The following is a 24,287-nucleotide window of genomic DNA, read 5'->3' on the forward strand; positions in this document are numbered from 1 at the left end:
GGCTTGCAAAGTGCTAGTGACTTATCACATAAACAATTATTTGGATACTTAAAATAGCTTTCTGCAATTAACATCGCACTTAGCTTTATTCTGTTGAAATTAAACTTCTAAACAATTTACTGACATTCAAATAGCTAAAAATTACCATTGACCCTTCAAACCTTACCTTGAGGAACTAGTTAATTTCCTTATAAGTTGAAATACTTGACATGTCACTATTGTTTACAAATGAAAGTTCATTTTAGATGAATAATCCATATCAATATTAATTTTAACATTTACCCTTATTAACTTAAGCTATTTCTATCGGGCAAATTCTCTAAGTTTTTCTTCTGTTTTTTATTCTTACAATGTTAGAAGCAAACAATTGATTAATATAAAACTTTTTCCCCAAGAAGCTTCATTATTTTTGGAAATGAAATTACACTTTGGATCTAATTTTTAAAATATTAAATTCAGATGTTCATTCAGTTTACAGTCAATTTAAAGTAGGAGTAACATTTTTGAGGTGATGAGCGTATTTTAAAGTGAACTTGATGTTTTTTCCATTTTAATGTCTTCTGTCTACTTTGGTATGACTTATGAAATTTAAATTTATCTTTGCATATAATGTTAGGTAAGGTCATGCGCCAGCACATAGAACACAAAGCCAAAGTTCCTCAGCTGTGCAGTATACGTAACACAGATGTTGGGGTGTCATCTGTCAACTATGCTATCCTACAGAGTTAAAAGTTCTAGAGGGAAAATAATTCGACACAGTGCTGTCACTGTTACCCTTTCACAATTCGACAGCATGCAAATTGCACACCTCCTGCTTAGCTGCATCGTCCTGTCTAGTGTCTACAGAAACTGGAATGGAAAGAGTGCATCTAGGACTCAGATTAGTGACAAGAGTACTGCTTTGCTGGAGATTTGAATTGGAGATCGTCTGTAGTTAGCTTTAGTAAATCTCCCAATGGTGTTGCAGAAATTCCCGCAGGTTTCTGCCCAGGGAGAGGTCTGTTCAGTCCTTTTCTGCCCCCTTGAATGAAGTTTGATCTGAAGATGCTCTGCCTGAAAAACTGCTTTCAGTTCAATTTGCATACATCCCTGGAGTCTAACTGGCAGATGCTTTACTCTTCGAAATGTTTAAAAGAAAGTACGGAACAAGAGATTGCAGGAGCTCCATGTACAGTCCCAGAACGTTTTGGAAACGGCTAATATGCAGTTTTCATCACTGCTTAGGCGGGGCACAATATGGTGCCTGTGGTTCACTGGGGAATATGAATGTTGATTAAGCATGCTTTCAGGCTTTGAAATTCTGAAGTAGTGTCAGAATAATGGATGTTGAGCAAATGTCAAGCATTTGTTAATTTCTCTGTTATTTGGAGTTTATCTACCATGATCAATCAAATAAACTAGTGCTTTTCTGTTGTGGCATGTGCCATTGATATGGTGATCAGCTAGCTGTAAAGGCCATTGTTTTCCTTGTTGCAGGAAAAGGCAATGTATATTCAGAGTATAGAGGATAACAAAACCTTTTCATGCAGAAATACTCTGTTTGCACAGACTTAATTTGTAGCACAGTAATATTGTAAAACTGCAATTTAAAATTTAAAATATAATCATAATTTTAGATAACTACTGCGCTTAATTCCCCAAATAAATGACACTTCACAATGAAATAAAATGCATCAATTTAAGAGCACTGTAAATGGTACAGGTAAATGTAACAAAAATGTTGCAGAAACTGGATTTTATGTTTTAGTAAAATGTGTAGTTTTAGATCTATTCACACCTGTATGTGACAGACTTTGAATTTTTTTCTCTTTAACTGGAGTTATATTTCAAATAAGCACATCTTATCAATTCAGTTGTGATCCGAGGGCTGTTAATATATTTACCCAAGAATGATTTTTTACCCAAGAATGAAATATTTACCCAAGAACTTGCAGGAATGGAGTGTCAAAGGGAGCAAAACTAGCTGTTTCATGGATACTGGTGTTTTTATTCTGTGAATCTCTTAAATGTTTGTCTTAAATCTTGAGTCTGCTTACTTTGGAAGTGAATGTTACAAATCAAGCAAGTCATTGTCCTTGGTGTCAGCTGATAGTAGCTTATGAGGCATCCATTCCTGTCTGCTATTCAGTTATTCTTCATGAAAATACATTTATGTGGATATTGGATTGGAGTTACTCCACTTCCTGTAACATCCATGGTTGAATAGTTTGTTTAGGCACACACATAAATCAGCATTTAGTTGAAGAAATTGAGCAGTGTGTAGGGAAAGACATTCTGTTATGAATTTTGTACTATTATGGGCAGGGGAAGAGGTTGGAAGTTAGACTTTGAATTGGGACGGAGGTGGTGCATGTGCAACATGAAATATGTGCATTTTACTAATCATGATGATGCATAATGCATTCTCCAACTTGAATGATAAGGAAACTTGTGTGTTGTGGAGCACATGCTTCTGAAATCTTGATGGGAACTAAAGGATATTTCAAACTTAGATTTTTCAAGTGAATAAACTTGCCACAGTCTTCAAAGAGTTTCTTTGATAATGAACATTGCCAATAATTTCAAACTGTAACTTTATTGAGACCAAAATGATAACGTGGTGCTTGTTAGTTAAGTATTTGCAGTGACGTTTTGGAGCGATCTCTGAATCTGTCCATAATTTCCCCTTCAAGAGCGCAGTTAAGCACGGTCATTTGCATTAAATGCACCCAAATGCAAAATGCATACTTAAAGTACCAGCAGGAGCCTCATTTTCACAGCAATAATTTGCTCCATGTAGATAGCCCAGTGGTGGGTTCATAATAAATTGCTTGCGAATCAAAGTGTTTTCAATGTAGCAGATCTTAAATACAGGAAAGCTGCTATTAACCTTCTTTTAGGGTGAAACATCTCTTGCAGTTTTAAGTTTAACTTCTAGAAATGAATTTATACACTATGGGTAATTTCAGTGAATAAGTTCAGAATTATATGCAAATATTTTGCACACCATCCTTGTGTTTATGAAGTAAAATACTTACAAACCATTCACAAATTCATGAGGGCAAACAGTACCGCAGTATTAGATGGGCACCTGGTAGGTTGAAGATAAGCAAAATAATTAATGTCTATTACTTCATTTAGGGTAAAGTTTCACAAGAAAAATCAAATGTTTTTATTTTGCAGTTGACTCTAGATATAATCGTTTCCCAGGTAGAAGAGTGATTAGTTTTCAGTTTCAGTTTTGATGCTTGATTTTAGTTTATACTGTGGATTAAAATATCTTTGCTTAATACATTCAGGAGGGTTTAACATTTTTCATTCATGAAATGGGAAATGAAATGCTGCTGCAGTGGCTGTGATATAATGAGTATGACTATGAGTTTCCTTTAATTAACTGTTCATCTGTAATCTAAAAACATGAATGCCACAGTTGCTGATCCTTTTCTATATATGTAATTAAACAAGGTAGCAGGGCTTTCTGACAGAAATTACTTGAATGAAACCCATTTTCAAAATCCTCACCTGTGTCACTTACTCCATTATGTATAGGAACAGTAGTAGTCAGTTCAGCTCCTCAAAGCCTTTCTGCCATTTAATGAAGTCATGGCTGATCTGTATCTTCGTTTCATCCAACTACTCTGGCTCCTTATAACTTTGTCTGCCAAACAAAAATTATTTTCAGATTTGAAAATATTAAGTGAGCCAACATTTACTGCATTTTTTTGGGAATAAGTTCCACACTTCTATCACCTTTTGATTGAAGAAGTGCTTCCTAAACACCTCTGCTGAATGAAATGATTGAATTTTTAAAATAGTGTCCCCTTGTTTAAGAATCCTTCCCCCAGCCAAAAGTGTTTTTCTGAATTCACCCTATCAATTCCTTTAAAGACGCTTAAAAATTTCAAACAGATCACCATTGACATCTATATTCAAGGGAATATGGAAGTCTACTTTATGTAATCTCCCTTCATAGCCTAACCCTTGAAGTCATTTCAACATTCTGCTGAATCTGCACTACACTTTTTGTAAAGCCGATATTAATAGAAGATCAAAATCCCCGATTTTTACGCGACCCCTCATCTGATCAGCTAAACGGTGCCAAATTAGTACTATATTATAATGTTCTATTTACAGCAAATTTCAGTAAAATGGTATCAAATTATATTTGCATACAAGTGCTTTTTTCTGAATTTGTAATCAAACTAATTAATTAAAAACATAATTAAGAAAAAAGATAATGCTGAAGCCATGAAATTAGCTCTTTTCCTGAATTTTTGCAGGTGAAAGCATTCAGATTTTGCTGGAGTTCATAGTAGCCATTAAACACTGAACACATCTGTCAAATATATTTATTATTATAAATGATAACTGTTTTGGCTTAATTTACTAATTGGAAGGAGTGAAATGTAATATATTCTGCAAAGAAATTAGCTGTAGATGCACATCTTGAAAAGTTCCTTTTTTTTTATTCAGTTGTGGAAAATGGGTGTCACTGACTAGTTAGCATATATGGCCAGTCCCTAGTTGCTGTGGTGAACTGCATTCTTGAATGACTGATTCTACATGCTGTAGGTTAACCTACAATGAATGCACCTTGGGAATGAATTCCAGGATTTTGACCCAGTGACAGAGAAGGAACAACAATGTATTTGCAAGTCAGAATGGTGAGTGGCTTTGAGGGAAATTTGCAGCTGCTGGTGTTCCCACATGTCTCCTGTCCTTGTCCTGCTAGATGGAAGTGATAATAGGTTTGGAAAATGCTGTCTAAAGATTTTTGGTGAATTTCTGCAGTGCATCTTTTAGTTAGTATATGTTGCTGCTTGGTAGTGGAGGGAGCGGATGCTTGTGGATGTGTTGCCAATCAAGCGGGCTGCTTTGTTCTGTATGGTGTCAAGCTTCTTGAGTGTTGTTGGAGCTGCACCAATCCAGGCAAATGAGGAGTATTCCATCACATTCTTGATTTGTGCCTTGTAGATGGTGGACATACTCTGGAGAGTAGGGAGATGAGTTACTTGCCACAGGATTCCTAGCTTCTGACTTGTTCTTTTAGCTACGGTGGGGAGTGCAGTTCAGCTTCTGGTCAGTTGTAACCCCCAGGATGTTGAAAGTGGAGATTCAGTGATGTTGGCACCATTGGTTGTCAAGGAGCGATGGTTAGATTGTCTCTTATTGGAGATTGTCGTTGCCTAGCCCTCATGTGGTATGAATGTTACTTTCAATTTGTCAGGCCTAGTCCGGATACTGGCCAGATCTTGTTGCATTCGAACATGGACTGCTTCAGTATCTGAGAAGTTGTGAATGGTACTAAACATTGTGCAATCATTGGCGAACATCCCCACTTCTGACCTTATGATAGAGGGAAGGTAGTGAAGCAGTTGAAGGTGGTTGGGCAAAGATCCTGCAGAGCTGTCCTGGAGCTGAGGTGACTGACCTCCAACAACCACAATTATCTTTCTATATGCCAGGTATGATTCCAACCAGCTGACAGTTATTCCCCTTATGCCCACTGATTCCAGTTTTGCTGGGGTTCCGTGATGCCGCAGTTGGTCAAATGTCAAGCGCTATCACTCTCTCCTCAACTGTGGAATTAAGCTCCTTTGTCCATGTTTGAACCAAGGCTGGAGTCAATGCTGAGGACTCCTAGGATAATTTCCTTCCAACTGTATACCACTGTGCTGCTACCTCTGATGGGTCTATTATAGGACAGGACATATGTAGGGATGATAATGGTGGTCAAACAGCTGCAATGAGGTCAAGGGCTGAGTGGTCCTGGCGCAACCCAAACTGGGTGTCAGTGAGCAGGTTATTACTGAGTAGGTGCTGTTTGATAGCACTGTTGATGACACCTTCCATCACTTTAATGGTGATTGAGAGTAGACTGATGGAGCAGTAATTGGCCAGGTTGGATTTGTCCTGCTTTTTGTGTACAGTACATACCTGGACTATTTTACACATTGTTGGTGGATTCCAGTGTTGTGACTATATTGGCAAAGCTTGGCTAGTGGAGCGGCAAGTTCTGGAGCATGTCTTCAGTACTATTGCCGAATGTTATTAGCGCTCATCATCTTTGCAGTATCTGGTGCCTCCAACCATCTCCAACTTGGCACTTCTGCTTGAAGATTGCTGCAAATGCTTCAGCTTCATCTTTTGCACCGATGTATTGGATCTTTTCATCTTTAAGGATCCTCTACTGAGTTGTTTAATTGTTCGCTGCCATACACGAGTGGTAGTGGCAGGACTGTTGAGCTTAGATCTGATCGATTGGTTGTGGGATCACTTGGCTCTATCTATCTTGCTACTAATACTGTTTGTCACACAAGTAGTCCTGTTTGGTAGCTTCACCAGGTTGACACCTCGTTTTCAGTCTTGTTCTGCTCCTGGCATGTCCTCCTGTACACTCCATTGAATCAGGATTGATCCTCTGGCTTGATGGTAATGGTTGAGTGGAGATATGCCGGGCCATGTGCTGGTGTACAATTCTACCATTGTTGATGGCCCACAGTGCCTCCTGCCCATTCTTGAGTTGTGAGACCCGTTTGAAGTCTGTCCAATTTAGCACAGTGATAGCGCCATACAACACGATGGAAGATATTCTCAGTGTGAAGGCAGGACTTCACCTCCACAAGAACTGTGTGTGGTTATTCTTACTGATACTCATGGACATATGCATCTACAGCCGGCAAATTGGTAAGGATGAAGTCAAGTAGATTTTTCCCTCGTATTGGTTCCCTCACTACCTGCCCAGACCCAGTCTGGCAGCTATGTCCTTTAAGAACCGACTGGCTTGATCAGTAGTGCTACTGCAACGCCACTGTTGGTGGTGGATATGAAATGTCCCAACTAGAGTACACTTCGCACCTTTGCTACCATCTGTGCTTCCTTTTAAGTGTTGTTCAATGTAGAGGAGTAGAACCAAGGGAGGACAGTATGTGGTAATCAGCAAGAGGTTTCCTTGCCCATGTTTAACCTGAAACCATTAGAGTTTCTGGGTTCTGGAGTCAATGCTGAGGACTCCTAGGATAATTTCCTTTCAACTGTATACCAGTGTGCTGCTACCTCTACTGTGTCTGTCTTATAGGACAGGACATATGCGGGGATGGTAATGTTGGTCAAACAGTAGTGTTCTGTGTTGAAACATAAAGTGAGCATAGAAACATAGAAGGTAGGAGCAGGAGGAGACCATTCAGCCCTTTGAGCCTGCTCTACCATTCTTCACAATCGTGGCTGATCATCGAACTCAATAGCCTAATCCTGCTTTCTCCCCAGAACCTTTGATCCCAAGTGCTATATCTAGTTGCCTCTTGAATACATCCACTGTTTTGGCATCAACTACTTCCTGTGGTAATGAATTCCACAGGCTCACCACTCTTTGGGTGAAGAAATGTCTCCTCATTCTGTCCTAAATCGCCTACCTGAATCCTCACACTGTTACTCCTGGTTCTGGACACACTCCCCATTGGGAACATCCTCCCTGCATCTACCCTGACTAGTTCTATGAGAATTTTATGTCTGTATGAAAATCCCCCTCATTCGTCTGAACTCTAGCGAAAACAATTTGAACCTAGTCATTCTCTGCTCATATGTCAGAGCCACCATCCCAGAATCAGACTGGTAAACCTTCGCTGCACTCCCTCGAGAGCAAGAGCATCCTTCCTCAGAAAAAGATACCAAAATTGCAATGGCCTAGTGGTATTATCGCTGGACTGTTAATCCAGAGACCAGATAATGTTCTGGGGACCTGGGTTCGAATCCCATCATGACAGATGGTGGAATTTGAATCTAATAAATATCTGGAATTAACAATCTAACGATGACTGTGAATCCATTGTTGATTGTCAGAAAAACCCTTTTGGTTCACTAATGTCCTTTAGGGAAGGAAACTGCCACCTTACCTGGTCTGGCCTACATGTGACTCCAGACCTACGGCAATGTGGTTGACTCTTAACTGCCCTCTGGGCAATTAGGGATGGGCAATAAATGCTGCCTAGCCAGTGACACCCTCATCCCGTGAATGAATAAGGAGCACACAATATTCCAGGTGTGATCTCACCAAGGCCCTGTCTAACTGCAATAACACATCCTTGCTCCTGTACTGAAAACCTCTTGCAATGACGGCCAACATACCATTTGCTTCTTTACCACCTGCTGTAATTGCATGCTTGCCTTCAGCGACTGGTGCACAAGGACACCCAGGTCCTGCTGCACACTCCCCTCTCCCAATTTATAGCCATTCAAATAGTAATCTGCCTTCTTGTTTTTGCTTCCAAAGTGAATAACCTCACATTTATCCAAATTATACTACATCTGCCATTGATTTTACCCACTTGCCCAACCTGTCGAGACCATTCTGAAGTATCTCTGCATCCTCGTCACAGTTCACCCTCTCACCCAACTTGGTATCATCTACAAACTTGGAGATGTTACATTTTGCTCCCTCATACAAATCATTAATATATATTGTGTATAACTGGGGTCCCAGCACTGATCCCGGGGGCACCCCACTAGTTACTGCCTGCCAGGTTGAAAAGGACCCATTAATTCTTACTCTTGGTTTCCTCTCTGCCAACTAGTTTCCCGTCCATCTCAATACACTTCCCCTAATCCCATGTGTTTTAATCTTGCACATTAATCTCTTTAGTAGAATTTTGTCAAATGCTTTCTGAAAGTCCAAATATACTATATCAACTGGCTCCCCCTTGTCAACTCTACTAGTTACATCTTCATAAAATTCCAACAGATTTGTCAAGCATGATTTCCCCTTCATAACTCCATGCTGATTGTCTGATCCTGCCAGTGCTTTCTAAATGCTGTGCTATAAGGTCCTTGACAATGGATTTGAGAATTTTCCCCGCTACCGATGTTAGGTTCACCAGTCTGTAATTTACTGTTTTCTGTCTACCTCCCTTTTTGAATATTGTCCAAACTGCAGGGATTGTTCCAGAGTCTGTAGAATCCCGGAAGATGACCGCCAATGCATCCACTTGAACGCCGATGCAGCCACTTGACCACCAATGCATAGGTAGTAGTAAAAGGAAAGCGAATTTCCAAAGCACTGAAAGATCAACAGAATAATATTGCCACCCCAATTACAGATGACTAATCAATTTTTACCTTTTGAACCGAGGAAAGAACTTTCAACAATGGTGCTTAATTTGTATTCATGTTTTAGCAGGATGTGAAATAATAATTTTCACTTGTCAAATTACAAGGGAAGGTCTTGTTGAATTTTTATTTCAGCTGATGTAAGTTTCTAGGTGACATGCATACTTGTGGAAAGCTGTGCACCTTTTGCATTTTTTGGGTCTTCTGCATTGTTTGTTTTTCATTGGTCTTCCAAAGGTCATATTAAAGAGAAACTTGAAGTAAACTTTAAAATCTTTGAATCCCTGAGAGTGCATTCAACAGTTTATGTTGTAGCTATCGTAACTAGAGTTAATTTAATTTTTCATACAAATGATTTGAAGTCGTAGTTGTAGCAGTTCAACATCACTTGGACTCTTGGAACTATTTGGAGTAATTTGAGTATTTGTTTGCAGTTCACATTGTGCCAAAGTAATTTTTTTTCTTCACCACAATTCTAAAGTTTTGTTGTCTCAGAGCATAGCACATCTGCCATTGTTTCTCCTTCCATGTCTGTTGGGCCAGATCAGATGCACTTTGTGACCCTGTAATGTGCTCCCTTCACCTTGTCTACTTAGTGCATTTTGGTATGGAGGCAGCTTTCACCTGTAGGTTGATATCAAATGAGTTGCCATGGTGATGTTTCTGCCTCATAGTGAGTCTTAATTTGTGATGATGCCTTGGTACCTCATGTAACCTTAAAACAGTTGTTTGGCTTGACTAATGAGATGATTTCAAGCCCTAAGTGACCAAAGCTTTATGGGCAAGACTTATTCTGCCTAATCCAAAACCTAGTATCTACTTCTAATTTTCTGTCTGGCACATGTCTCAGACTGAATTCAGCAATACTTATTCCAAATATCTCATGCTAATTTTAATATGTCTATCAAAAATGTCATTGGCTCACAATCCACCTATGGAATAGTTTCAAAGTGGTAATCCACTCATCCCTGTGTTCCTGCGTGCACCCTTTACTTTTCTAGTTTGGCCTCTGTGTTCTAGATGGTAGAGGTCATGGGCTTGAAAGCTGCTAGCTAAGGAGCCTTGGTGAATATCTGCAGTGCATCTTGTATGATACACACTGCTGTCGCTGTTGGTAGTGGAGTGGGGGAATATTGAAGAGGGTGGAAGGAGTGCCAGTATTGTAGGCTGCTTTGTCCGGGGTGGTGACATTCTTGAGTGTTACTGGAGCTGTGCTCATTCAGGGCTGTGGGGAGTATTCCATCATAATCCTGACTCATGCCTTGCAACTCAACAGGAGGCGAGTTACTCACTGCAGAGTTAAGATTATAAGTTATAGGAGCAGAATTGGGCCATTTGGCCCATTGAGTCTGTCCCACTTTTCAATCATGGCTGATATGTTTCTCAAGCCAATTGTCCTGCCTGCTCCCCATAACCCTTGATCCACTTACCAATCAAGAACCCATCTATCTCTGTCTGAAATACTTTCAATGACTTGGCTTCCGCAGCCGCTGCAACAGAGTTCCATAGATTAACCACCCTCAGCTCCTAGCCTCTTACTTGCTTTTGTAGCCATAAATATATAATATATATGTAGCTAGTCTAGTTCAGTTCCTGATCAATGGAAACGTCTAATGATGTTGAAACTGGGGAATTCATTAATGTAGTGCTATTGAAAATGAAGGGACAGTTGTTAGATTTTGTCTTGTGGAAATGTTTGTTGCTAGGCACTTTTGTAGTGTGAATATTATCAGCCTGGCCTGAATGTTATCTTGTTGTATGTGGATACGGACTGTTTCAATGTTGAAGGTGTTGTATGTGGTGCTAAACATTGCAACCATCAGTGAACATCCCACTTTTGATGGGAGGGAAGGGCATTGATGGAGCAGCTGAAGATGGTTATGCCGAGGATGCTACTCTGAATAACTCCTACAGAGATGTTCTGGGACTGAAATGATTAACTGCCAACAACTACAGCCACCTTCATTTGTGTTGGGTATGATGCCAACCAGCAGGAAGCTTTCACCCTAATTTCCATTGATTCCAGTTTTGTTTGGGTTCTTAGATGTCGTACTCTATCAAATGTTGCCTTGATGTCAAGGGTAGTCGTTCTCACTATTCCAATTCAGCTCTTTTCTCTGTGTTTGTATCAAGACTGTAATGAAGTGAGAAGCTGAGTGACCCTGTCAGAAACTGAGCTTCCATGAGAAGAGTATTCCTTGGAAAGTTCCACTTGTTAGCACTGTTGATCTCTTCCATCACTTCACACTAACAGGGCAGTAATTTTCATTTGTCTTGTTTTTCATGCAGACGATACACCTGAGTAAATTTGCACCTTGTTGATTAAATGCTGATACTGTAGCTGTACGGGAGTAGCCAGGGCACAGGTAGTTGTGGAGTACAAGTCTTCAGTGCTGTTGCTGAAATGTTATTGGGGCCTTTGCAGCAAACAGGGCATTCATCTGTTCCTTAACATTATTTGGAGTGAATCTGGTTAAAAACTGGTACCTCCTGGAGGAGGCTGAGAAGGATCATCTACTCGTCATTGCTGGTGGAAGATGAATGCAAATATTCTTGTTTTATTGCACTGAGGTGACGGGCATCCCCCCCGGTTGAGTATGCAATACTTGTGAAGTCATAGTGTGTACTATGTAGAAGGTGTACTCTAGAAATACACCAGAAATCCTTAGACAGTACCTTCCAAACCCACATCTGGAAGGACAAGGGAAGTAGGTACATGGGAACACTGCTACCTGCCAGTCCCCTTACGAACCACTCGCTATGCTGACTTGGAAATATATGGCTGTGTCAAAATCTTGGAATTCTCTTCGTAAGGGCATTGTCGGTCTCCTTACAGGACATGGACCGCAGCAGTGCAAGGAGGCTGCTCGCCACCACTTTTTCAAGGGCAGCTAGGGTCAAGCAATAAATGCTGGCTAGCCAGCGACGTCCACTTTGCATGATTGAATTAAAAATAAAATCATGACTTCATGTGGCAGGGTGTTTGGGTGAATGTTTAGGCTTGTCTATTGCATGCTGCTTTTCTGTTTGCTATGCAAGTTGTTCTGTATGGTAGCTTCACAGGGTTGCCATTCTAATTTTTAGGGGTGTATTGCACTGCTCATAGTATGCCCTCCTTCACTCTTCATTATTCAGGATTGATCTGTCAGCTTGATGGAAGAGTGGGAAATATAACGGATCATGAGGTTACAGGTTGTGGTTCAATACAGTTCTGCTGCTGATGATGGTTCACAGCATCTCCTGAATGCCCAGTTTTGGGTTGCTTGATCTTTTCAAAGTCTGTCCCATTTAGCAGAGTCGCAGTACCATGCAACATAATAGAGTAATTGAGGATATCATTAATGTGAAATCAAGAATTTTTCTCCATTGGAACTGTGAGATGGTCGCTGGTTCCCTCACCACTTATCCCATCCAGTCTCGCAGCTCTCTTGAAACAAATGCTAACATTACATTTGCCATCCTAACTACCAACTGAACCTACCACGTTAACCTTAAGAGAACTGAACCAGGACACCTAAGTCCCTTTGTGCTTCAGATTTCTGAAGCCTTTCCCCAGTTAGAAGATTGTCTATGCCTCCTCTTCCCACCAAAATGCATAACCTCACGTTCCCACATTGTATTCTGTCTGCCACTTTGTTGCCTACTATGCTAGTCTGTCCAAGTCTATCTGCAGCCTTCCCGCTTCCTCAATCTTTGTGTCATCTGCAAACCTAGCAACAATGCCCTCAGTTCCTGCATTCAGATCATTAATGTATGGTGTGAATGATTGCAGTACCAACTCCAGCCATCACTGGCTGCCATCCTGGAAAAAGACCCTTTATTCCCACAATCTGCCTTCTACCAGTCGGCAGAATCCTCTATCCATCTCATGCTCCTGACACCATGGACTTTATCTTAGTTAGCAGAATCCCGTGTGGCACATTATCAAAATAGATCTTGACCACTGGTTGTTCTTTGTCTGACTTGCTCATTACCTCTCCAAAGAATTCTGTCAGATTAGTCAGGCATGACCTCCCTTTGACGAGGCTGTGCTGACTCAGCCCTATTCCATGCACTTCTAAGCATTCCACAATCTTATCCTCAGTAATGGACTCTAAAATCTTAACAACGACTGAGGTTAAGCTAACTGGCCTATAATTTTCCGCCTTCTGCCTCTCTCACTCCTTGTATAGGGGTGTGACATCAGCCATTTTCCAGTCCTCCTAGGTCCCTCCCTGACTCCTGTGATTCCTGAAAGATCACCACCAATGCCTCTACAATCTCCTCAGCTATGTACTTGAGAACTCTGAGACATAGTCCATCTCGCCCGGGTGATTTATCTACCTTCAGACTTATCAGCTTCTTCTTCCCTAGCGCTCCTTTCTCCTTCTTCTTTCTCCTTAGTGATGGCCACTACACTCATCTCTGCTCCCTGACTCTTTTGTAGTTCAGGTATGTTGCTGGCATCTTCTACCGTGAAGAGTGATGCAAAATACCTGTTCAGTTCCTCTGTTATTTTTGTGTTCCCCATCACACTGTTGGGATTCTATGATTCTACTAATTTTTCAGTGGTCCAATGTCCACTCTAGCCTGGGTCATAATTTATAAGATATGATTCTCTAAGCATGACAGTGTCAGGTTGCTCTTGACTAGTCTGTGGGACAGTTCTCCCAATTTTGGTGCAAACCCTCAGAAGTTGGGAAGGAGGACTTTGTAGGACTGTTTGTCATTGTCGTTTTTGCTGCCGAGGGTAATGCCTAGTGGTTCACTTCATGTTTTTTCCTGAGAATTTGGGATAGTTTGTTACAACTGAGTGGCTTGCTAGGCTATTACAAATGGCAGTTAAGAGTCGACCACATTTATGTGAGTCTGGGTCACATGTTAGCCAGACCAGGTAAAGATAACAGATTTGTTTCCCTAAAGGACGTTAGTGAACCAGATTTTTAAGACAGACGACAGTGGTTACTTGCTCATAATTTAACTAGCTTTTATTTCCAGATTTTATTGAATTCACACCAGCCTGCCTTGGTGGAATTTGAACCTACATTCCCAGAACATTAACGACGTGTTCTAAATCCAGTGACATTACCATACATTTTCCTTTCTGCCATAGCAAGGTTTAAAAAAGCCCTTTTAGAATAGTTTGTTTGGTGAACACCTTTGTAAACCATTTTAAATTTTTTGTAGATGTAGGACCATCGTAGGACTGTTGTCAACTATGTTGCACTCTTAGCTGTTTAAATTTCTGTCTTGATGCTCCTGATACTGAGCTTCGGAGTGAAAGGGAGCACTGGAAATAAAAATGTATTCATTCATTTTGCTTTAAAGGACTGTTGTGCTCATCAAATTGGGGGGTGTTATTGACGTCAATTTCAGTCACTCAGTGATGGCACCAAGCATTTCCACACATGTAGCATGATTGGATGTAGACTGAAGATCCAGTGTTGTTCTTTAGACCCAGTCTCTATAAGGCAAGACATAATTGTCAAATTTTCCTCATGTCCCACATCAGCTTTCCTTAGGCTTGTCTCAATAGCATTACCACTTCGGATACAATGTTATGCCATCTGTTCCTGCCCACAAAGAAAACTGGATTGAGACTACCTAAATTAATTGCATGCAATGAAATAGACAAGAAATTTTCATCCTTTTCACTCTAAGTTAGATCTGAACCTCGTCCCAGAGGAGGGAGTCTGGTATCCAACTCATTGTGCTATTCAATTTCCGTGACTTCTTAAGTTGTATATGTTGAGAAATGATGGGATTTGGCCTTTTTACTTATAAAATGTATAGGGTATTGTTAGCTGCAGCCCATACTACAAAAGTTGAATTTTGGTTGCAACTTTTTTGTTAAGGATAGTGAATCCAAGATTTTTTTTTTTAGCTATACGTTTTGCTCCGTAATGTAGACAAACCACTTTCTGGCAATACAAAAGTTGACTTGTGTGAAGTCTGCACTTCTATATAGTTTATGTACATAATGGGCTAAATTAAATCACGAATAGACATACAAAATCTATTCATTGATGGACTAAGTCCTTTATGGATTGCATTTTGTAGAACATAAAGTTTGCCAGTTTTTAAAAACTCTGTTTTGTACATTTTAGGGTTTCGGAAGAACTGTAGGTTTTACGCCGAATCGGTAACCATTAGAAAATAAAACTGTCTTCCTAGTTTATTCGCCTTTTCACAATTCTTGTCCTGAAAATAGTAAATAATACCATATCCTACCATTGGCATCTTGGTACATCAGTGAATGACCATTTTTTTTGTGTGAAATTGGATGGTATTGTGATATTGTATTCCTATCATTGTCTCTCTTCTCCCAGACGTACTTGGTTTCCAGCAGAGTTAAGTGGAGGGAACAAAAACAGAAATTGTTGGAAAAGCTCAGCAGCTTTGGCAGCATCTGTGAAGAAAATATCAGAGTTAACATTTCGGGTCCAGTGACCCTTCCTGAGAACTGGACCAGAAACGTTAACTCTGATTTTTTTCTTCACAGATGCTGCCAGACCTGCTGAGCTTTTCCAGCAACTTCTGTTTTTGTTCCTGATTTACAGCATCCGCAGGTCTTTTGGTTTTTATAAGTGGAGGGAAAGTGTTGGCAGTTCTCCCACTCAACATCATTGTCTCTGCTCAGATCATTGAACTCCCTTACATGAGCCACAGATTAAATCAGCGATGGTCAAGATTTTAGCGCATTAGTCCCAAAAATACCATGCAATGACATACTGAGTGATGGACGATAGCTAATGAATGGTTCTGTAAATGATTCCCAACTGAGTATTTTGAGTTTCATTCTATATTTAAGTTTGGCTAAATTGTCCTTTTGTTCTACATTTAATTGTAGCTTAACCCATTATTTCTTGACTATTAATGATCATTTAGAATATCTTTTTGTGCCGCAAATTAACCCCCACCAGCTGAATTTGATGAAATAATTTGATAAATATATTTACAAAATCAGGTATGTTTCTGCTGTATTGCAATGTCAGTATGGTAGGCCAAGGAAATACTACTTCATTCTATATATGTATCAGCAAGGGAAATGTTGATTAGTAGAAGGCAATTCCTGGATTATGGTGGATGAGTTGGATAGCCAGGTTCTGATTGTTGATTTCTCAATGAATTGGATTTCTGATGTTGGCTTAGTTAACAAGGATGTACTAAAGAGATGGAATTCAGAGAACTCATGAAGTGGAAGAGAATTATTATACTGAAAATGGGCTCAATTTTCAACTTTCATCATTTGAATTTTAATGCCTGAGACCTTTAAAGACTAGAATAGGTTTTAAAAAGGGGAGAAAGAAAACACTGATGGCCACAGTGATCACCTGACTACAGGTTAAGCCAATTTGTGAATCTACAAATAAGGCCCAGTCTGAACTGAAATTGACATGTCATTGAAATTAAACCAGTCTCTCAGATTTGGGTTTCCTTTCTGGAAGTTTCACATATTGGGATGGAAGTAGCTGTAGATTATCCAGCTGTGGGAAAAGAAACAATGAAGCCAGACATTGGCATACACAAAGGAACTGTATTTCAGGCAACTGCTTTTTGGCAAAGCATAAAAGAGAATGGTGGATTTAAACAGCTTGCTAGCTCCCTGCTTTTCTCTCAGAAGACATGCCAGGTGAAAAGTAAATAGAAACATCTGTTCACCAAGGACTTGAAAATATCTACAAATTTCGATATCGTAGGAATTGTAAATCATCAATTAACAACAGTGGTCTCAGGTTTAAACTAACACCTCAAGGACTAAAGACTTTTTGAACTGTATATTTTTGATCTTTTTGTGCTAGACACTTTGGGAGTCTGTTAGCTCTGTTGGCTGGATAGCTGGTTCGCAATGCGGAGTGATGCAAACAGTGTGGGTTCATTTCCTGCACCAGCTGAGGTTACCATGAAGGACTCTCCTTCTCAAGCTCTGTCCATGTCTGAGACAAGGTAACCCTCAGGTTAAATCACAACGAGTCATCTCTTTAATGAGAGAGCAGCCGTATGATCTGGTAGGATTATGGCGACTTTACTTTAAAGACACACTCTCCTTTTTAAACTTTGTGTATGTATCTATGTGTGTTTGCTATTGCGCTTTATTATTTTTCTGAGTTAGTATCTCGTAAAATTCCTCTGTCTTTCACTGAAGGAAATCTTGTAATTGGTTCCTACTTTTTTGAATTTGTGAACTGCATTTTAATTGAACTATAATGTAGCTGCATGCTGAAAAACCAACTAAGAGGTTTAAAAAGAGGGGAACTAATTCACCCCTCCTCATCTGGTCATAACAATTCATGATTTGTTTGGACCTGGACTGCTTTTCTTTTCATTAAAGCGCACCATAATTTCTGACTCATGAGTGATTAGCAATATTTGGGATGAAATGTTGTCTGTAAATTTAGAAACAATGTAGGAAAGTGAATGTCTTCAGAATTCCAAAAAAGCAAAGTGAAAATAAATGATTGGTACGTAGTTTTTACACTAGACAGTCATGAATTATGATTCATCCGACATCCAGAGGTTTTAAATTATTAAATATTTAATTTTTGAATAGGCTACACAGAGTTGGAATAAATAAATTCTTGAATAAAACAAAATGTTTTGGCAACAGTACACCTCTACAAATCTTTTTTTTTCTGATACTGAGACAAATATTGACCTTCATAGCGAGAGGTTTCGAGTACAGGAATATTATACTTCAAACTGTACAGGACATAAGTAAGATGACACTTGGAGTATTGTTGGCAGTTTTGGTCATCTTATCTAAGGAAGGATGTTCTGGATACTAAGGGAGTGCAAAGAAGGTTTATCAGACTGATTCCTGAAATGGTAGGACATTCAGAAAGAGACTGGATCAGTTAGGACTCTATTCACTAGAATTCAGAAGAATGAAGGGAGATGTCACAGAACCCTATAAAATCCTCATAGGATCAGACAGGGTAGATTCAGGAAGGATGTTCTCAGTGACAGGGTAGTCCAGAACCAGGAGTCAAGTCTAAGGATAACAGGTACTTCTTTTAGGACAGAGACATGAAGTGAAACTACATCAACCAAAGAGTGGTGAGCCTGTGGAATTCTCTGCCACAGTAAACTGTCAAGGCCTGAATATTGAAGATTTTCGAGAAAGATGTAAATATTTTTCATAGATTAAAAGGGTAGAAGGATATGGAAAGCAAACGGGACAGGGTACTGCTTTGGGTGATCAGCCACGATCATATTGAATGGCAGAGCAAGCTCAAAGGGCTGAATGGCCGAATCCTGCTGCTATATTCTCTGTTTTTAAGTTTACTTGATAAAAACATTAAAAAAGAAAAACAGAATGTTATCAAAATAGAAAATATTATTTGTACTAGCTGTTAAAAATGCATGGCATTGTGGGAGAAATTGCATATTAATGTTGGATATTGTACATTGATTCATGTAAAATGCCTCGATATTCACAGTTAAAAATAAATTTTCTGTGTATTTTCATGTGATTGACCAAAGCCAGCATTATTAACCACCCCTAATTGTCCTTGAGAAGTTGGTCTTAGCTGCAACCCTGTACCACCTTTGGTGTAGGTACACTCACAGTGATGTTAGGAAGGGAGTTTCAGGATTTTGATTAAGCAATTGTGAAGAAATGGCAAAATAGTTCCATGTCAGGATAGTCTGTTTTGTGGAGTGGAACTTGCAGGTGGTGCTGTTCCATCACAACCCAGAAATATAATTTCTAGGACCATAATAATTTCTTCCTGCATCTCCAACAGGATCATTGGATTTATCTTGTCATTACTCAGTGCTTTTACTTTTAGCTTAACTAAAAAGAATTCAGTCTTATTCATTACAAATGCTTCAAGATTTCTGATATCTATCGTTTCAGTAGAAAAATTATGTATAATCAGTTATAAATACCTTGTCATCTTCTGATGTATGACAATTATTCTGCAGTGGAAATAGCCTATTTCATTTGGGGCTGAGGTATTTTGTTGGATATAGTAGGACGAATGGGTTGAAAGCCCACTTAAAATATCCTTTTGTAAACTGAATTTCAGAACCTCAACTCTTCATGTACACATAGTATTCCCAGCCTAGTTCTGCTGAGAACAGTTAGAAGACAACCCTCTGAGGACCTACTTTTCTTTCAACTGATAAACTTGTGAACAATTTATTGTTTCTTTTCATGTGGTTTCCATGCACTCCCTGTTCAGTTTCCTGATCCTTCCCTTACTTCTTACTGTCTTGTTATTTTTTAAATTATTTATCGACCTCATCTGTGTTCCTCTTCAGTTTTAGGTTAGTTTTGATCTACTTGATTAATAACATTCCAACATTATTCTGTGCCTTAGCAGTCTTTTGTTTTAGAAGTCCACAATCTTGATCTGTAGTTCTGTGACAGTTTGTTTTGCCACCTCAATGGGCGTCTTCCTAACTTCCACCTTAATCCAGAAGACTATTCTAATTTACGACTTATTTTTTTACCTCTCCGGTCTGATCTTAAATGTATTGTGATCAGTACCTGCATTATCTTCTATTGAGGGAAGCATAATTATTTATATGAAGCTTTTGGGCTATAGAACTGTGGAACATGATTTATAGTGATAATAATCAGGCAATCACTTCTTTTGGTTCTTTCCAGGAGATTTTCCCAGTCCTGCTTTGCATTAAAAGTAGACATTATGGATGTTGCTGTGTGCCCTTTATTGAGCAGATTTCAGTTTAAAGCAGATGGAGAAACAAACAAGTTAGGCTTCGAAGTTCAAAATTTGAAATCAGCAGTCACCTTTTCCATGTGCCAATTTGAGGAACATGCAAGAGCAACTTTCTGATGCCTTGTTTGTAACTGTTCTATGCATTCCTAGTTTGGGAATGTTATATTTAGATAAATAATTGAGTTTCTGATGCTCATTTTACATGGGACCTTTAAATGTGTTTTCAATCCATTTGTTCTAATGTATTCAATGAGGTGTCTCTCTACTGAACTAATAAGTTTATTTTTGTTGCCCATAAAATGGCCTCTTTGACTAAGATAACCAATTTAAGCAAGTTTTAACCAAGTCTTTTTGTTGCTGCAACCAGATTCAAATTGTTGAAACTCTTTCCTGCAGAACCTTTCTAGGCAGTAGCTTAAGGTGCTTTTCATCCCAGTTGAGATGAAAGGTCAATGTCTTGACCAATGAGGCACTTAGTCCCTTAGGGGAAGTTTAATTAATACTTTTTACAATTACTGCCTTCAAATTCAACACTTAAATCAACTCCAGTATATTTTTAAAAATGACCAGCGTATCCAAAGTGTACTCTGAGCATTTTTTGAGTCAGTAACGGTTCAGTGGGTAGCACTCTTGCCTTTGAGTCAGAAGGTTATTGTTTCAAATCCCACTCCAGAGATTTGAGCACATAATCTAGACTGACACTCCCGTGCAGTACTGTCAGATGAATCATTAAACTGTGGCCCTTTCTGTCCTGTTGGGTGGACGTTAATGATTCAATGGCACTAGCTTGAAGGAAAGCAAGGAGTTGCCCCTGGTGTCCTGTCCAAAATTTATCCTTCAACCAATATCATTAAAATAAGTCATCTAGTCTTTTACCTCGTTGTTGTTTGTATGACTTTGATGTGCACCAAATTGACGAATGCATTCCCTACATTACAACAATGATGCCATTAAAAATATAGTTAATTGGCTGTAAAATTGGGACATGTAAATTCATGAGGTACTTTATAGAAATGCAAGTCTTTAGGTTGGCCATATTTGACACTGGATTGTCCAAAGTTACCAAACTGCAATTTAAAAAGAACCTTCAATTTTCAGGGTATAAAAACACTTTGATCATTTTAAGTAGAGGTTGCATTATCTCATATTGGCATTATCCACAGGGCTAAGCCAGAATTTATCTTGGGTTGTCAGTTGTTCCAAATCGCAATGATGGACACATATCTATATTATATTCTTGAAACAACTGCAGTCAGTTGGGCATCAATCAAAAGCAATTTCTGAGAATAATTTATATTTTCGCTTGAAGGTGTATAATCATAGAACCATAGAATCCCGACAGTGTATAAACAGGCTACTCGGCCCAACAAGTCCACGCTGACCCTCCGAAGAGCATTCCACCCTATCCCTGCACCTCCTAATCCACCTAGCCTACATATCCCTGGACACTAAGGGCAATTTAGCATGGCCAATCCATCTAACCTGCACATCTTTGGACTGTGGGAGGAAATCGGAGCACCTAGAGGGAACCCATGTAGACATGGGGAGAATGAGCAAACTCTACACAATCAGTCGCTCGAGGTTAGAAATTGAACCCGGGTCCCTGGCCCTGTGAGGCAGCAGTGCTAACCACTGAATCACCGTGCCGCCTCATATTGTATACATAGATGCAACTTTGAATTTGAGTCAGCAAAAGCTTTAACTCTGTTACACTGTTGAAATCTTTGGAAATGAAACGGGGGTGAGGGGGTGGTGGGGAAGAGCACTGGAGATTTGGTATTTGTTCTAAATGGATGAACATTTAACATTGACTCAGATATAACAAAGTGTGGAGCTGGAGGAACACAGCAGGCCAGGCAGAAATTTCTGAAGGGTCCCAACCCGAAACGTCAGCTTTCCTGTTTCTGTGATGCTGCCTGGCCTGCTGTGTTACTCCAGCTCCACATTGTGCTATCTGTGACTCCAGCATCTGCAGTTCTTGCTATCTCATAACATTGACTCAGTTAACTTTTGGCTGGGGAGAAGAGAAGAATCTTATTGTATTGTTTTAACTTCTTCCTTTTAAATATTATTATTTGGAACAATGGCCTTGTAAGGAAGTTTGTTTAAAAAGGAGTTGACTGTAGAAAAGCATTGTTTTTTTATTTTTGAAAATCTTAGCCAACTCTAGTGCACTATTTTAAATATTGTAACAGTATACAATAAGGAATGATGTTATTATGTAACTGCTAATTTTCCATTGACTGCATCATAGAGAAGTTGCCATTAAGTAATTGCAGTAAAATCTTAGTGTTTAGAAATTTTCTTCAGCTTTACACCCCGTAATACTTTGTAAAGTACTGTATTAGCATTTATCTTTGATTCTCAATACTGTTGAAGATAATTATCAAATTTAATTAAATTTTTCTGTAATCTTCAAACTTTTATTTCAAAACATTGTCAGAGGAGTAAGCTCTAGAAATTTGCTTATTCAAAATAAAATTAATCCACAGGGAATTATTTGAAAAGTAATGACTTAATACATGTTTTATTTTGAAATAAAATTATTAATAAAGAACAAGAGCAGTCATTAGTAATAAAGAATGGAAATAAACTCCCTTCCCACTCCCACAAAACTCAGATGAGTGATTAATGCTTTGTTCATTTTTGCCCTGAATAAGCTTAGATTTGATCGGTGTATATATTATGGAAATCTTCAAGATTTTCTTTTTCCAATTTGCATAGCTAGTTAATCAACAGCTAATTAAGATCTCAAAATTCTTTTAATTCTATTAAAGATAGCCGATCAACATCGGATCGTGCTTTAAACCTGAGTACCTATCATCAGGACAGACTTCTACAACAAAGAGAAAGCAACATAATAAACATTTCTGCTGTTGTTGTAACTCATCATTATGAACTCCTGTTTTTTTAATACCAGTGTATGATTTGTTGAATACATCTTCAAGTATTGCCCTTTTTGTATGATGTCAATCAAATGCAATGTAAATAAGTCAATGTGAAATGTTTACAGTACAGTATTCTGAGGCACTTGATAAAATAGTATGATGAAATATTCAAGTATTAGTTATATTAATTAACTTAGTCTAGATGTAGTGCCATTGCAGTTTCATTTGTTACCACACCCATCTTCTCTGCACAGTTGCCATCTGGTGCCTTCCTAGGACCAGGGACTAATGAGAAGAGCACCAAATGCTGTCTTCAGTAGCAAAGGAGTTAATTTCTAAGACCCACTATGGAGTCCTTCTGCTATTAGTCAATTGAATTACTTCTGTTCATATAAACTGTCTGCTTATGCATTAAATTGTTCCTGTGAATTGTTGATCAATCTGTAGTGGCTATGACAGTATAAAGGTAATTTGGTTGAAGTGATGTGCCCTAGTGATGGCACATGTCTGGCTCTATCAGCCAATGCAGTTGGATACTATTTTGATTTCACAGGAATAAACAGCCGCAGAAACCTTACAAGTTCAGAATATTAGTATTGTTTGGTACTTTTGTGACATACCTACTAGAGATTAACCAATCATCTTTAAAACTCTTCCATGTAGAGAACTTGCTTGTATGTTGCTAAACTGTTACTGGTGGATGTTTTTACCGTCTCATAAACAATCATAAGTAGAGTTTATGCATTCTTTCCTGTTAATTGTCTTTGCAGGGTATGTAGTGTATTTGAGAAGATTGTAATATGTTTTTAACTGTTACATCAAGGACACATGGATGTTAATGATCAATGAAGAGTAGGAATTGCTGTAACAAATTAATGTCAGTAGTTTTTAAACCTATATATGGACCTACAAAATTAAACTGTACTAATGGTATTCACTAAAATTCTTTCTCGGAATATTGGATAAGGGTCAGAAATTATTGTAAATGTAGAAAATTTTTAGCTTTTTATTTACACAATTTCTGTGAATAAATTATTACGGGAAGTGGTCAGAATCCATTTCAACCCTTTTCTTTTGCCAATGGATTAGCTTGACATTTTTCCTATTTGCAGTTAACCTTTTGTATGTTTAATTATACTACCTTTTCATGAAATACACTCCTGTAACTTAGTTGCAAAAATAATCAAAATATTCCAGTTCTCCTTTGTGACAAATGTGTGAACTTCGATTTACCCCCTGTGAAGTATTGCATCCACAGTTTTGATGTGTTCAAGTTTCTACGTTGTTATTGGCTTCATCTTATGCCAATTAGAGAAAAAAAAATCTGCCTCAGATCTTAAATATTAACAATTCAGAGTTAAAAAAGAAACCCATTTGAGAAGAATGTTTTCCAGGTTGCCTTAATGCCAGGTGTTTGACATTGAGCGGAGCGAGAGATGAATGAAGCTTATGGCAGCCCGTGGAATTGACCGACTCCAGGGAATCTCAGCTTCCTGCCGTGAAAGTTTCCATTTTCAAAGCACATCAGTTTCAATGGGAATGTTGCAGTGGTCCCATATGCTACATCTGACAGAGTGAAGTTTCTGCACTGAATACAAGACAGCTACTGAGAGATTCTCACTCAGAATAGCACATGCTACCAAATGAATTT

General features: G+C 38.9%; 1 protein-coding gene across 2 annotated transcripts in view; it reads left to right on the forward strand.

Annotated features, from left to right (window-relative positions):
- The window catches only part of cdin1 (CDAN1 interacting nuclease 1), a 153,570-nt gene that overhangs the window by 15,502 nt on the left and 113,781 nt on the right, over positions 1–24,287 (forward strand). The window lies entirely within an intron of this gene.

Source organism: Rhincodon typus, chromosome 8 (genome assembly GCF_021869965.1).
Source record: "Rhincodon typus isolate 14 chromosome 8, sRhiTyp1.1, whole genome shotgun sequence".
Classification (NCBI taxonomy): Eukaryota; Metazoa; Chordata; class Chondrichthyes; order Orectolobiformes; family Rhincodontidae; genus Rhincodon; species Rhincodon typus.